General features: G+C 43.9%; 1 protein-coding gene across 1 annotated transcript in view; it reads left to right on the top strand.

Moving 5' to 3' along the window:
- The window catches only part of SGCZ (sarcoglycan zeta), a 726,451-nt gene that overhangs the window by 273,024 nt on the left and 436,865 nt on the right, over positions 1-16,562 (top strand). The gene's annotated exons all lie outside the window — the stretch shown is intronic.

The following is a 16,562-nucleotide window of genomic DNA, read 5'->3' as shown; positions in this document are numbered from 1 at the left end:
TACATTGATGATATTTATGTATTTGCGTGATAATATTCCCAATCTTTCATGTAAGGACCGACAAAATTGTAGATTCACAAGAGCAAAATGAAAATTCCTAAAACATTACTATGCTTTAAATAAACATTACATTTTACCACAAAAAAAGTTTCCATGGCTAACATTAACATATGTGTCACAAAATAATTTTGCATTTAACTATTCTGAATGCATAAATTTGATGGAGAGAACTTTTGATTATCTCAGTTTTGCCGAAAGGCAAATTTATATTTTTAGCAAACTTGCCAAAATTAGTCTTTGAGCAAATCCATAAAATCCATTCTAAACTGTACAGTAGCTGAAGGCCTACATCTAGATTATACCGTCTTGTTAAAGTAAGGAAGTATCCATAGCAACAGATAATTAGCATTCTAGGTTGCTTGACATTGTGATATCAGAGATTCCTGCTAAACTTGGTCAGTGTTCCGGGGTAAGCAGGAATAGATTTCCACTGAACTAAAATAAAGATTATTTTTTGTTCAAAAGGTGTATCAGTATGTTTACTAAAGTTGGATTCAACTGTATTTACTTTTTTATAAAATTATGAATGAACCTCAGAAATCCTACTAATATTATACATGTCAAAGTTGTGTGTTTGTATATTTAGATGTTTGTTCCTCAATCACGCAAAAATGGCCAAACGGATTTGCCTGAAATTTGCCACATACATAGATTGAAACCCGGATTAAAACATAGGCTGCTTACTATCCCCATAAATGACCAGACCTCACAACCACTAACAACGAATTGATGTTTAGGCTAGAATAAAGGACCCGAGATGACGACATCTCAGGTCCTTGAGCCGTTCCCCGATAGGATTGTGCTATTGTGTGGGCGGAGCTATATAGGAGGAAAACAGCCAGACTGCAAGCTGTAGAAAATGGCGTTTCATGACTGCTCAGGAAGGTAGCGAACATGCAGCCTTGGTTTGAGAGCACGAGCAGAGTATTGGGTGTACCGTTTCAGTGAGTACAGCGGGGACATGTGGTGTTCTGCATCTGCCGTGAGGAATTGGGGGAAGGGGAACTGTAATAAAGTTCGGTAACATGAGTTGAGCCATCTCGCCCACAATGGGTGGTGGACGCTGCAGAAAATGGACAACTTGCCAGATGTAGCCAAGCTTGGGCATAGCTACAGCGAAGCACAGTATGCCCCCCCATATGCAGAGATGTACATACACCTACATATGCTGCGTATCGACAGGGATGTAGCAGTGCCAAGACATGGTCCAGGCAGATGATCGCCACCACCAATTGCACACATATACGTGGGGCATTGTCAATGAAAACCCGTACCCCGCGGTTAGATGCTAATATATATATATATATATATATATATATATATATATATATATATATATCCTAAAATAATTAGATTTGGTCAAAAATTGCACCAAAAAAGCAGTTCATGTATTATTAAAAATTTATTATACAGTGACAATTATGAAGAGTGTTGAGAGAACATTTAGAAATTAGGATTTAGAAATGTACTTTAGGTTTCATTCACATAAACATTTTATTCAGGATTTTAAAATGCATGTTAAAACTCAGAGGGTAGATTTAGCAAAAATAACACCAAAATATCACCAATCACAGCGAAGTTCTCAAGTGATTTTAATGGCCTTTTTAGCAATCATTTTTGGTGGAGTGTCTTATTTTTACATTTTGTATTCAAGCTTTTTTCCAAATTTGTGAAATCTTTTAGAGAACCTTTGAAAAGATACAAGAAAATATATATGTGTGTATATGTACTGTATATGCTGAGAAATGTGTATTTATACTTAGAGATTTGTGTCTATACAGTGAGATAGATCAATGTGCAAAGGTCTGCAACTAGAGTTTTATGTGGTATAGGTCATTCTTGGTGTAGTGATGTTACAGGCCTGGGACTTATACAAGCTATCACAATGTTACATGACTTGTCATAGTCTCATAGACCCCTTTATTAGTTTATCCTCTTCCATATCACCCTCACAGATTAGAGATCAAAAAGGTGCCAGTGTACAATAAGCATTTTTCAGTGGTCACTAGTCTTTGCAGGGGCCGACTGTCTACCCCCACCGATCACATAAATCTATCTATCTATCTATCTATCTATCTATCTATCTATCTATCTATCTATCGGGTAAGGTCTGGGGTCCATAATAAGTCTTGCTGTCTGACCTACGGTTTATAGATTGTCTAAACATATTGAAATAAACCACACCCATCAGAAAGGCCACTCCCATTTTTATTATTAACCACTACTCCAGTATCACTGTGTGATGGGTTCTGTCAGGTGGACCCAGAATACTGCCAAAGAAAACTAAGAGATGAAAGTAGCTGACGACAACTTTATTGTTATTGGTGATGGGGTTTAAAAGGCTGGATTTCACTGTAAAAGAGCATCAGGTTCTCCGGTACGCCAGGCATGCACCATCCACACTATGGTACTGCTCTTTGCTTATGGGAAGACTAGTTGCAGCCATGTGTGTACTATACAGGTACATGTAAATTCTACCGTCACAGGTCACTTCTATGTAGCATTTACTTGTTGAGGTTGGTGAGAACATTGGGTGGCCCTCTGCCTCAGACCCTGACTTAGCTGCTATTGTAATCCAGGTCTATTTCTAGTTATTGGTCTTTGTCTAAACTTTTGGCTTATAGTATGTAATTCATATTAGTCATTGGGGCCAAAATTAAAACCTATGCCAGTCATAGACTGGTGCAGTTTTCAGCTTTAACCTTAAGGGCTAGTTCACATGGGGTTCCGCGTGAACACATTCCATCGCAGCTCTCTGCTACGGATTAGGCCCAAATGAATGGGGCTAGTCCGGAGGGTGCTGTCGCAAGGCAGACACCGTGGCTGAATCAGCTGCGGAATCCGCCTGAAGAATGGACAGCTCGCTTCTTTTTTCTATGAGCCGGAACAAACCGCTAGCGGAAAAAAGAACGCTAGCGGGCTACATAGACCTCTATTATGAGGGACTGGATTTTGATGCGGATTCCGCGTCAAAATCCACCCCCTCTTGCTCCTTGTGAACTAACCCTAACTGCTATAATGAATTTGTCGGGCTGAGGTGTATAAGTCATGATAAACCAACCCTGTAGAGTCTATATAAGAATTATGTAGTAGTTGCTACTAGAGATGAGCGAGTACTGTTTGGATCAGCCGATCCGAACAGCACACACGCATTGAAATGAATGGACGTAGCCGGCACATGGGGGGTTAAGCGGCCGGCCGGCGTCAAAGCGGAAGTACCAGGTGCTTCCATTCATTACAATGCGTGCGTGCTGTTCAGATCGGCTGATCCGAACAGTACTCGCTCATCTCTAGTTGCTACACATTATAACAGGCTTGTCTTGTGATTCACATCATTTACAGTAAATTGGTGAATTACATCAGGGTTGGCACTCCATTTATGCAGCTACAGAGGGCCTAAAATATAAATGGGGTTCAATCTTTGATTCCATGTATAGGACCAATATACACTCTTTGCCCGTGGCCCTATGTTTTAAACCTTTTTATCCCTTGGCATTTTTATATTTGGGTGTCAAAAATATAGCATACCTATGATGTATATGTCATGTGACCCCCTATATATTAAAGTTAAAAATTGCATAGAACAAACACTAGATAGGACTAGAAAGCAGGGACAATATTATCTGGCCATCCCTTTCCATAATGAATGAATTTATACTAATTTTCTTTCATGTAGAACTGTTTGAAGCCTACATACTTTGTTATGCATGATATGTTTTATAGCTGCAAAATAATGTATTTATGCATCAATTCTAATAGATGGTATAGACAATTAATATGCAATCCTGCAGCCTTGCTTTTCACATTCCTCATAAATGTGCTGACACAAACAACTGCTAAGTTTCAAGGATTACTGATTTCACCAAAAGAACTGAATAGTCAAACAGAATTACAGGTCAACCATGCACTGGGCTTCTGTATTACCATTTTATGTTCCAGCCTGTTTACATTTTATATGCAATTTCCTCCTGAATACATTTGTGTTGTTATTATACATGAAACAGTAAAAGGAAATACGTCTTTTGTAATAAAAGTGTGAGGCGTTCTTTGCAAATATGTTTGCTCTGGATATCAATCAATGATACGTTTTATTCAATACTTACAACCGCATTTTTGTTTCATGTATTCACCTTGCAAACAGTCTGCAGTATGTACAGTACGCACATATAGCACTTGTAACATGTCGGTCTGAAAAAATAATACCATTCATTATCAATATGATTATCTACTGAATGAATAATTATAGAAATACTCATTCTCAATCAATTCCCAGTGTTAGGTTGTGTTCATACATTGTGCATGCAACATATGCAATATGCACCCAGGATTCTGCAAAACTCATGGAGAAATTTGTAGGCAATTTTATTTTTAATGAACATGGGGTACAGAAGGGGGACATCACTATAAAAGGCTCCCTTGCTGTGCTGGAAGTATGCACACACTGCTTACACTGTGATGCTGCCCCCTTGCTTATAGGAAGACTATAAACCATATCATGTATGTATTTACTAGTACAATGTAAACTGATACTGCCACCACAGGCACTTCGAAGTGGCATATGCTTGTTAACTTGGTGAGAGATTTGGATGGCCATGGGCCCCCCAGGGACCTTGAGCCCTAGGAGGCTGCCCAAAAAGGTAATTTTATAATCCACTGCTATCTCCACATGTGGGACAAGGAGAACTATTAAGCTCCTGAGTGTCTGAACTGTGAGTGCATCAGATTAGGGGGCCGAGTCTATCACAGTATGCTGGTTAGATGAATTCCAACTGCATTCCATGATGAGTTCATGTCTATGCATCTTCTGGATCCATTCCGTTCTGATAACACAGGTGATTATAAAGGAGGTCCTATTCTGCTCCGTGTTATCAGAATGGTACGGATCTGGAAGCCCCATAGATGTAAATGTATCACAAAATGTACTGGGATGACACTCAAATGTCACATTGAGTATCATGCAACTTTAATCCATGACAAACTCAGCCCCTAACTTGTATGCACACATTTTTAAAATTCCTATTAGTAAATTGTTTTAAGTCCTATGAATCTACTTGGGGTCTACGGTTGAACACATCTTTTAAAGCTCTGTGTCAAAGACTGGATCCCAATGCTCTATGAACTGATATCTTCACTTTATGTCCCTCCAGAACAATGGCATTTCATCCACTTCTGTATAGCTTTGTCTTTATGTGTAGGGTCATTGTCTGGATGGAAAAAAGATCTTAACCTCACTCAAGGTTCTCTTTACCTGACAACAAGCATTGCCCAGCATTCTCTTGTCTTTTGATGCTTTTATTTCCCAAGCCTTTCAGGACCTGCTGTGCAAAACCATTGTAACAATCCAATGCTTCTAACTTCTACTTTGCTTTATTATAAGAATAGTGTACTTTTGGTGGTTTCTTTATTGAGGTCATGATCTTTGACATAACCATAAAGGGATTTTTCTATACATTTAGTTGAACTATAGACAAGATTTTTTTTTTTACACACAGTCTCTCCCAAATAAGACTCAGAAGCTTGTAACTCCTTCACCTGTGTCTCGGTGATAGCACTACATGACAGAGCTGTGCATTGGTTCTGAATACAAATCACATGAAGACATCAGTTGTATTAGACCCACAAAAATGTTCAGGAAAATGCAAGAATGTCACCTCTCGCATAATCCTCCCAATCCTCTATGGAGCTCACAATCTAATTTTCCAATCAAAGACATACACATTCTAAGGTCAATTGTCTTATTGTCATGCATTTGTAGTACCTGGAGGAAATGCACACAACATTGGAAAATCTACAGAAACACTGGAAAGCGTGCCAGCTCCATGCATATCATTACCAGCTGCCGAAACTGAAGTTTAATATCTTCAATGCTTCTCTGTAAGAGAGCTCATAAATGCAATAGACTATATCATAACAGCTTAAGGAAAAACCATAAAGACAGCTAAAGCCGTGTGTGAATGTCATACAGTGTTATAGGTAGTTTACTATGCAGGTACTGTAAACATAATGTAGATTGCTTTGGTATCTGTAGTACTGATACTTATTGGATGGGTTGTGTTTGGAAAGTTCTATTGCATATATATATATATATATATATATATATATATATATATATATACTAAAGTGTAGACATTGTTGGAGTTTATCAATGTAAAATGATTCTAGATGGGTAATTTAACTAATACAAACTGAACAGCTTTAAAAGAGCCATTGGGGACGATATATGAAGACCGGTGATATATGCATACGCTAGCATGAGATATGTCAAAATTATATTATTATCATAATAACCCAATCTCGCAGATAGATAAGATAAAAATTATTTTTCTTAAATATATAATGTCATAGTTAGTAGAGATGAGCGAACAGTGTTCTATCGAACACATGTTCGATCGGATATCAGGGTGTTCGCCATGTTCGAATCGAATCGAACACCACGTGGTAAAGTGCGCCAAAATTCGATTCCCCTCCCACCTTCCCTGGCGCCTTTTTTGCACCAATAACAGCGCAGGGGAGGTGGGACAGGAACTACGACACTGGGGGCATTGAAAAAAATTGGAAAAAGTCATTGGCTGCCGAAATCAGGTGACCTCCATTTTAGACGAATAGTGGATTTCAAATCCGGGTCATATGAGAATGTGAACTTTGTGACTATGAGACAGGGATAGCTGTACAGGCAGGGATAGCTAGGGATAACCTTTATTTAGGGGGGAATGTTATTAAAAATAACTTTTTGGGGCTCTATCGGGTGTGTAATTGTGATTTTTGTGAGATAAACTTTTTCCCATAGGGATGCATTGGCCAGCGCTGATTGGCCGAATTCCGTACTCTGGCCAATCAGTGCTGGCCAATGCATTCTATTAGCTTGATGAAGCAGAGTGTGCACAAGGGTTCAAGCGCACCCTCGGCTCTGATGTAGCAGAGCCGAGGCTGCACAAGGGTTCAAGCGCACCCTCGGCTCTGATGTAGGAGAGCCGAGGGTGCACTTGAACCCTTGTGCACCCTCAGCTCTGCTACATCAGAGCCGAGGGTGCGCTTGAACCCTTGTGCACACTCTGCTTCATCAAGCTAATAGAATGCATTGGCCAGCGCTGATTGGCCAATGTATTCTATTAGCCTGATGAAGTAGAGCTGAATGTGTGTGCTAAGCACACACATTCAGCTCTACTTCATCGGGCTAATAGAATGCATTGGCCAGCGCTGATTGGCCAGAGTACGGAACTCGACCAATCAGCGCTGGCTCTGCTGGAGGAGGCGGAGTCTAAGATCGCTCCACACCAGTCTCCATTCAGGTCCGACCTTAGACTCCGCCTCCTCCGGCAGAGCCAGCGCTGATTGGCCGAAGGCTGGCCAATGCATTCCTATGCGAATGCAGAGACTTAGCAGTGCTGAGTCAGTTTTGCTCAACTACACATCTGATGCACACTCGGCACTGCTACATCAGATGTAGCAATCTGATGTAGCAGAGCCGAGGGTGCACTAGAACCCCTGTGCAAACTCAGTTCACGCTAATAGAATGCATTGGCCAGCGCTGATTGGCCAATGCATTCTATTAGCCCGATGAAGTAGAGCTGAATGTGTGTGCTAAGCACACACATTCAGCACTGCTTCATCACGCCAATACAATGCATTAGCCAGTGCTGATTGGCCAGAGTACGGAATTCGGCCAATCAGCGCTGGCTCTGCTGGAGGAGGCGGAGTCTAAGATCGCTCCACACCAGTCTCCATTCAGGTCCGACCTTAGACTCCGCCTCCTCCAGCAGAGCCAGCGCTGATTGGCCGAATTCCGTACTCTGGCCAATCAGCACTGGCTAATGCATTGTATTGGCTTGATGAAGCAGTGCTGAATGTGTGTGCTTAGCACACACATTCAGCTCTACTTCATCGGGCTAATAGAATGCATTGGCCAGCGCTGATTGGCCGAATTCCGTACTCTGGCCAATCAGCACTGGCTAATGCATTGTATTGGCTTGATGAAGCAGTGCTGAATGTGTGTGCTTAGCACACACATTCAGCTCTACTTCATCGGGCTAATAGAATGCATTGGCCAATCAGCGCTGGCCAATGCATTCTATTAGCGTGAACTGAGTTTGCACAGGGGTTCTAGTGCACCCTCGGCTCTGCTACATCAGATTGCTACATCTGATGTAGCAGTGCCGAGTGTGCATCAGATGTGTAGTTGAGCAAAACTGACTCAGCACTGCTAAGTCTGCATTCGCATAGGAATGCATTGGCCAGCCTTCGGCCAATCAGCGCTGGCTCTGCCGGAGGAGGCGGAGTCTAAGGTCGGACCTGAATGGAGACTGGTGTGGAGCGACCTTAGACTCCGCCTCCTCCAGCAGAGCCAGCGCTGATTGGCCGAATTCCGTACTCTGGCCAATCAGCACTGGCTAATGCATTGTATTGGCTTGATGAAGCAGTGCTGAATGTGTGTGCTTAGCACACACATTCAGCTCTACTTCATCGGGCTAATAGAATGCATTGGCCAGCGCTGATTGGCCGAATTCCGTACTCTGGCCAATCAGCACTGGCTAATGCATTGTATTGGCTTGATGAAGCAGTGCTGAATGTGTGTGCTTAGCACACACATTCAGCTCTACTTCATCGGGCTAATAGAATGCATTGGCCAATCAGCGCTGGCCAATGCATTCTATTAGCGTGAACTGAGTTTGCACAGGGGTTCTAGTGCACCCTCGGCTCTGCTACATCAGATTGCTACATCTGATGTAGCAGTGCCGAGTGTGCATCAGATGTGTAGTTGAGCAAAACTGACTCAGCACTGCTAAGTCTGCATTCGCATAGGAATGCATTGGCCAGCCTTCGGCCAATCAGCGCTGGCTCTGCCGGAGGAGGCGGAGTCTAAGGTCGGACCTGAATGGAGACTGGTGTGGAGCGACCTTAGACTCCGCCTCCTCCAGCAGAGCCAGCGCTGATTGGCCGAATTCCGTACTCTGGCCAATCAGCACTGGCTAATGCATTGTATTGGCTTGATGAAGCAGTGCTGAATGTGTGTGCTTAGCACACACATTCAGCTCTACTTCATCGGGCTAATAGAATGCATTGGCCAGCGCTGATTGGCCGAATTCCGTACTCTGGCCAATCAGCACTGGCTAATGCATTGTATTGGCTTGATGAAGCAGTGCTGAATGTGTGTGCTTAGCACACACATTCAGCTCTACTTCATCGGGCTAATAGAATGCATTGGCCAATCAGCGCTGGCCAATGCATTCTATTAGCGTGAACTGAGTTTGCACAGGGGTTCTAGTGCACCCTCGGCTCTGCTACATCAGATTGCTACATCTGATGTAGCAGTGCCGAGTGTGCATCAGATGTGTAGTTGAGCAAAACTGACTCAGCACTGCTAAGTCTGCATTCGCATAGGAATGCATTGGCCAGCCTTCGGCCAATCAGCGCTGGCTCTGCCGGAGGAGGCGGAGTCTAAGGTCGGACCTGAATGGAGACTGGTGTGGAGCTATCTTAGACTCCGCCTCCTCCAGCAGAGCCAGCGCTGATTGGTCGAGTTCCGTACTCTGGCCAATCAGCACTGGCCAATGCATTTCTATGGGGAAAAGTTAGCTTGCGAAAATCGCAAACTGACAGGGATTTCCATGAAATAAAGTGACTTTTATGCCCCCAGACATGCTTCCCCTGCTGTCCCAGTGTCATTCCAGGGTGTTGGTATCATTTCCTGGGGTGTCATAGTGGACTTGGTGACCCTCCAGACACGAATTTGGGTTTCCCCCTTAACGAGTTTATGTTCCCCATAGACTATAATGGGGTTCGAAACCCATTCGAACACTCGAACAGTGAGCGGCTGTTCGAATCGAATTTCGAACCTCGAACATTTTAGTGTTCGCTCATCTCTAATAGTTAGGTCTAATGTGTTGACTGAGATATTAAAGGGGCTCCCCATCTTATAAAGTGATGACCTGTCACCAGGATATTCCATTTCTTTATGATCTGTGGAGAACCGACCTCTGGGATTCCCACATATTCTGAGAATAAAAATGATTCGTCACTCTTCATAGTGCCTTGTACTTTATATCTACACATCGGCATTACTGGCCATCCCACTGTGCAGGAAACTACAGTCAACTGCATTTAATGTGCTGCCTTTATTTTCAGGTGGTTGTCCACAAGTCATAAAATTATGTATGGAATCACTTTTTGTTATGGGACTACCCATGTGTATGAGTAGCTATCAAGTGTTTCTGTTCTTCAGAACTGCTCAGAGCTACACATGATAAAAGAGAAGTATTGGACGCCTGCTGCTCTTATTACCAGAAGAAGTCTCGTGAAGTGTTGTGAGACATCTCATAACTAATGGCTGGGTTAACATCAGTTTTTGTGTTTGGAGTCTTTTTCAAGCAATTTGTTCGACAATTCATGTAGTGATGTGTCTCTAGCTACATTGTGAATAGGATTTTATTTGTTTTAAATGCATGTCTTCTCATAATATTATTTATTAGAGATGAGCGAACAGTGTTCTATCGAACACATGTTCGATCGGATATCAGGGTGTTCGCCATGTTCGAATCGAATCGAACACCACGTGGTAAAGTGCGCCAAAATTCGATTCCCCTCCCACCTTCCCTGGCGCCTTTTTTGCACCAATAACAGCGCAGGGGAGGTGGGACAGGAACTACGACACTGGGGGCATTGAAAAAAATTGGAAAAAGTCATTGGCTGCCGAAATCAGGTGACCTCCATTTTAGACGAATAGTGGATTTCAAATCCGGGTCATATGAGAATGTGAACTTTGTGACTATGAGACAGGGATAGCTGTACAGGCAGGGATAGCTAGGGATAACCTTTATTTAGGGGGGAATGTTATTAAAAATAACTTTTTGGGGCTCTATCGGGTGTGTAATTGTGATTTTTGTGAGATAAACTTTTTCCCATAGGGATGCATTGGCCAGCGCTGATTGGCCGAATTCCGTACTCTGGCCAATCAGTGCTGGCCAATGCATTCTATTAGCTTGATGAAGCAGAGTGTGCACAAGGGTTCAAGCGCACCCTCGGCTCTGATGTAGCAGAGCCGAGGCTGCACAAGGGTTCAAGTGCACCCTCGGCTCTCCTACATCAGAGCCGAGGGTGCGCTTGAACCCTTGTGCAGCCTCGGCTCTGCTACATCAGAGCCGAGGGTGCGCTTGAACCCTTGTGCACACTCTGCTTCATCAAGCTAATAGAATGCATTGGCCAGCACTGATTGGCCAGAGTACGGAATTCGGCCAATCAGCGCTGGCCAATGCATTCTATTAGCCCGATGAAGTAGAGCTGAATGTGTGTGCTAAGCACACACATTCAGCACTGCTTCATCACGCCAATACAATGCATTAGCCAGTGCTGATTGGCCAGAGTACGGAATTCGGCCAATCAGCGCTGGCTCTGCTGGAGGAGGCGGAGTCTAAGATCGCTCCACACCAGTCTCCATTCAGGTCCGACCTTAGACTCCGCCTCCTCCAGCAGAGCCAGCGCTGATTGGCCGAATTCCGTACTCTGGCCAATCAGCACTGGCTAATGCATTGTATTGGCTTGATGAAGCAGTGCTGAATGTGTGTGCTTAGCACACACATTCAGCTCTACTTCATCGGGCTAATAGAATGCATTAGCCAATCAGCGCTGGCCAATGCATTCTATTAGCGTGAACTGAGTTTGCACAGGGGTTCTAGTGCACCCTCGGCTCTGCTACATCAGATTGCTACATCTGATGTAGCAGTGCCGAGTGTGCATCAGATGTGTAGTTGAGCAAAACTGACTCAGCACTGCTAAGTCTGCATTCGCATAGGAATGCATTGGCCAGCCTTCGGCCAATCAGCGCTGGCTCTGCCGGAGGAGGCGGAGTCTAAGGTCGGACCTGAATGGAGACTGGTGTGGAGCGACCTTAGACTCCGCCTCCTCCAGCAGAGCCAGCGCTGATTGGCCGAATTCCGTACTCTGGCCAATCAGCACTGGCTAATGCATTGTATTGGCTTGATGAAGCAGTGCTGAATGTGTGTGCTTAGCACACACATTCAGCTCTACTTCATCGGGCTAATAGAATGCATTGGCCAGCGCTGATTGGCCGAATTCCGTACTCTGGCCAATCAGCACTGGCTAATGCATTGTATTGGCTTGATGAAGCAGTGCTGAATGTGTGTGCTTAGCACACACATTCAGCTCTACTTCATCGGGCTAATAGAATGCATTGGCCAATCAGCGCTGGCCAATGCATTCTATTAGCGTGAACTGAGTTTGCACAGGGGTTCTAGTGCACCCTCGGCTCTGCTACATCAGATTGCTACATCTGATGTAGCAGTGCCGAGTGTGCATCAGATGTGTAGTTGAGCAAAACTGACTCAGCACTGCTAAGTCTGCATTCGCATAGGAATGCATTGGCCAGCCTTCGGCCAATCAGCGCTGGCTCTGCCGGAGGAGGCGGAGTCTAAGGTCGGACCTGAATGGAGACTGGTGTGGAGCGACCTTAGACTCCGCCTCCTCCAGCAGAGCCAGCGCTGATTGGCCGAATTCCGTACTCTGGCCAATCAGCACTGGCTAATGCATTGTATTGGCTTGATGAAGCAGTGCTGAATGTGTGTGCTTAGCACACACATTCAGCTCTACTTCATCGGGCTAATAGAATGCATTGGCCAGCGCTGATTGGCCGAATTCCGTACTCTGGCCAATCAGCACTGGCTAATGCATTGTATTGGCTTGATGAAGCAGTGCTGAATGTGTGTGCTTAGCACACACATTCAGCTCTACTTCATCGGGCTAATAGAATGCATTGGCCAATCAGCGCTGGCCAATGCATTCTATTAGCGTGAACTGAGTTTGCACAGGGGTTCTAGTGCACCCTCGGCTCTGCTACATCAGATTGCTACATCTGATGTAGCAGTGCCGAGTGTGCATCAGATGTGTAGTTGAGCAAAACTGACTCAGCACTGCTAAGTCTGCATTCGCATAGGAATGCATTGGCCAGCCTTCGGCCAATCAGCGCTGGCTCTGCCGGAGGAGGCGGAGTCTAAGGTCGGACCTGAATGGAGACTGGTGTGGAGCGACCTTAGACTCCGCCTCCTCCAGCAGAGCCAGCGCTGATTGGCCGAATTCCGTACTCTGGCCAATCAGCACTGGCTAATGCATTGTATTGGCTTGATGAAGCAGTGCTGAATGTGTGTGCTTAGCACACACATTCAGCTCTACTTCATCGGGCTAATAGAATGCATTGGCCAGCGCTGATTGGCCGAATTCCGTACTCTGGCCAATCAGCACTGGCTAATGCATTGTATTGGCTTGATGAAGCAGTGCTGAATGTGTGTGCTTAGCACACACATTCAGCTCTACTTCATCGGGCTAATAGAATGCATTGGCCAATCAGCGCTGGCCAATGCATTCTATTAGCGTGAACTGAGTTTGCACAGGGGTTCTAGTGCACCCTCGGCTCTGCTACATCAGATTGCTACATCTGATGTAGCAGTGCCGAGTGTGCATCAGATGTGTAGTTGAGCAAAACTGACTCAGCACTGCTAAGTCTGCATTCGCATAGGAATGCATTGGCCAGCCTTCGGCCAATCAGCGCTGGCTCTGCCGGAGGAGGCGGAGTCTAAGGTCGGACCTGAATGGAGACTGGTGTGGAGCGACCTTAGACTCCGCCTCCTCCAGCAGAGCCAGCGCTGATTGGCCGAATTCCGTACTCTGGCCAATCAGCACTGGCTAATGCATTGTATTGGCTTGATGAAGCAGTGCTGAATGTGTGTGCTTAGCACACACATTCAGCTCTACTTCATCGGGCTAATAGAATGCATTGGCCAGCGCTGATTGGCCGAATTCCGTACTCTGGCCAATCAGCACTGGCTAATGCATTGTATTGGCTTGATGAAGCAGTGCTGAATGTGTGTGCTTAGCACACACATTCAGCTCTACTTCATCGGGCTAATAGAATGCATTGGCCAATCAGCGCTGGCCAATGCATTCTATTAGCGTGAACTGAGTTTGCACAGGGGTTCTAGTGCACCCTCGGCTCTGCTACATCAGATTGCTACATCTGATGTAGCAGTGCCGAGTGTGCATCAGATGTGTAGTTGAGCAAAACTGACTCAGCACTGCTAAGTCTGCATTCGCATAGGAATGCATTGGCCAGCCTTCGGCCAATCAGCGCTGGCTCTGCCGGAGGAGGCGGAGTCTAAGGTCGGACCTGAATGGAGACTGGTGTGGAGCTATCTTAGACTCCGCCTCCTCCAGCAGAGCCAGCGCTGATTGGTCGAGTTCCGTACTCTGGCCAATCAGCACTGGCCAATGCATTTCTATGGGGAAAAGTTAGCTTGCGAAAATCGCAAACTGACAGGGATTTCCATGAAATAAAGTGACTTTTATGCCCCCAGACATGCTTCCCCTGCTGTCCCAGTGTCATTCCAGGGTGTTGGTATCATTTCCTGGGGTGTCATAGTGGACTTGGTGACCCTCCAGACACGAATTTGGGTTTCCCCCTTAACGAGTTTATGTTCCCCATAGACTATAATGGGGTTCGAAACCCATTCGAACACTCGAACAGTGAGCGGCTGTTCGAATCGAATTTCGAACCTCGAACATTTTAGTGTTCGCTCATCTCTATTATTTATGAATAGCTATTCATTCCAAGGCTGTTCTCTTGTTTGAAATGAATGGAATCTTTAACATACATAGATTACTGTACATTGCTAGTTTGCTTCTAGATTAATAAACCAAGATAGATATACTCTATAAGAGCAATCCCCAACCTATTTTTGCACCATGGACCAGTTCCAAGCAAGATAATTTTTCCTCACGCACTCTGACAATTTTCCCGTGACTTTTAGCTACATTTTGCATTTGCCAAGTGTAGTTCTAAACATCTCACACCAGATTGGAATCTATAGTGTAGTTAATCCTCACACTAGAACAGCGATTATATTGTGGTTGTGGATGGAGGATGCAGAACTGGTCTTTGTAGTGGGAGTGTGGATAGGCCCGCAGGTGGTCTGATATGCTGTGGTGCGGCATCAGTATAGAGAGATGTAGGGGGATTGGGGCTGCAGGTAGGATATAAGGAGACCCAAGGGATGGGCGATCTGGGGTGTAATCTCAGTGTTACGCTCTCTAGTTAGCTCCCAGCCACTGTACACCTCATTGGCTACCACTACTCGTATACATTGCTCATTATAAGGCAGTACACCTTGTGAGCTGCCAACAACCTCTCCATCAATGGAACAGTGCTGTGTAAATTACCGGGAAGCAAACTCTGAATAGTAATATATCACCTTGTATAATGCCAGCCCCTGAAAGAGCACCCTATGGCCTAGTACCAGGTGATTTACAGCCCATGCATCCTATGGCCCCTGTACCAGGTGATTCACAGCCCATTACTGGTCTACAACCTGCATTTGGGGACCTCTGCTGTAGAAGATCCATGGAAATGAATCAGAGTGTTGTACATAAGATTGTCAGATGTAAAAATAGGAGTATGTGTATTTGTATGCAAGTGGAGTGACCAAAAAAACAATTTTATAACTTGAAAATGACTGTGGTTGACGCTTAAGGAGGACCTGTCAGTTCTCTTGACATGTCTGTTATAGTAAATACATGTACAAGTGCAAAATCCATCTGTCACTTCCATTAAAAGTCCATTATCCTTTATTAAGTGAAAATCCATAGTACAAGTCTGTAGTACATAAACATAACAAATAACCAAAGGGTCATAAACGGATGGAGTGTCAAGCTAAATGTTTATGCTTATGCTATGCATTTTAATTTTGTTCACATAAAGGAACATGAACTTTTGATAGGAGTATTAGTTACATTTTTCACTTGCGCACTGAGGGGAGTGATGGGCTCGTATATAGATGATATGTTTAACTCACAAATACAATAAGAATAAAAGAGGCTTTTCTTTTATTGGAACAATAAAGATAAAATCAATTAAAATGACATATAGTTATAAAAAGTCGCAGATCATTACCAAAATATGGAGCATACAGTGTAAAAAAAGGATATCACCCCTGAAGTTCGCTCCACAGAATGGTTGATCAATCAATGTCCTCATGCGTATTGCCCTCTGTGAGGGCTTCCTCAATGGTGTTGAAAACGTCAAACTTCTTTATAAAGATACAGCAACTACCTACTAAGCAACAGGTGTAAAACTACACATGCTACATGAGTTAATATAATCACAAGTATTATTCATACTGTTATATAAAATAGTTGCACACTCTAAGGGAAAAAAAAACAAAACAAAACAAAAAAAACAACACACAGTTATCAAATTATTCATAAGGTTCTAGTAGTAATAACCAAGGAAAGGACAAAAATAAAGTTTTAGGAAAAGATGCTCCGGAATTGTTATATTATGGTGAGTGCAAATATTTACTAACAAGGGCACGTTAGGAGAGGTGACGGGTTCTTTTTAGGAACTAACTTCTCTAATAATAAACAATCTGAAACGACTATGAGTATTTGTAAAGTAATTGGGATTAATTTGGTTGGGGTTTAAAAAAGTGTTACTTCACAACATG

Source organism: Leptodactylus fuscus, chromosome 1 (assembly GCF_031893055.1).
Source record: "Leptodactylus fuscus isolate aLepFus1 chromosome 1, aLepFus1.hap2, whole genome shotgun sequence".
NCBI lineage: Eukaryota > Metazoa > Chordata > Amphibia > Anura > Leptodactylidae > Leptodactylus > Leptodactylus fuscus.
The sequence above is the reverse complement of the archived record's forward strand: the minus strand, read 5'-3'. Positions and strand labels throughout refer to the sequence as shown.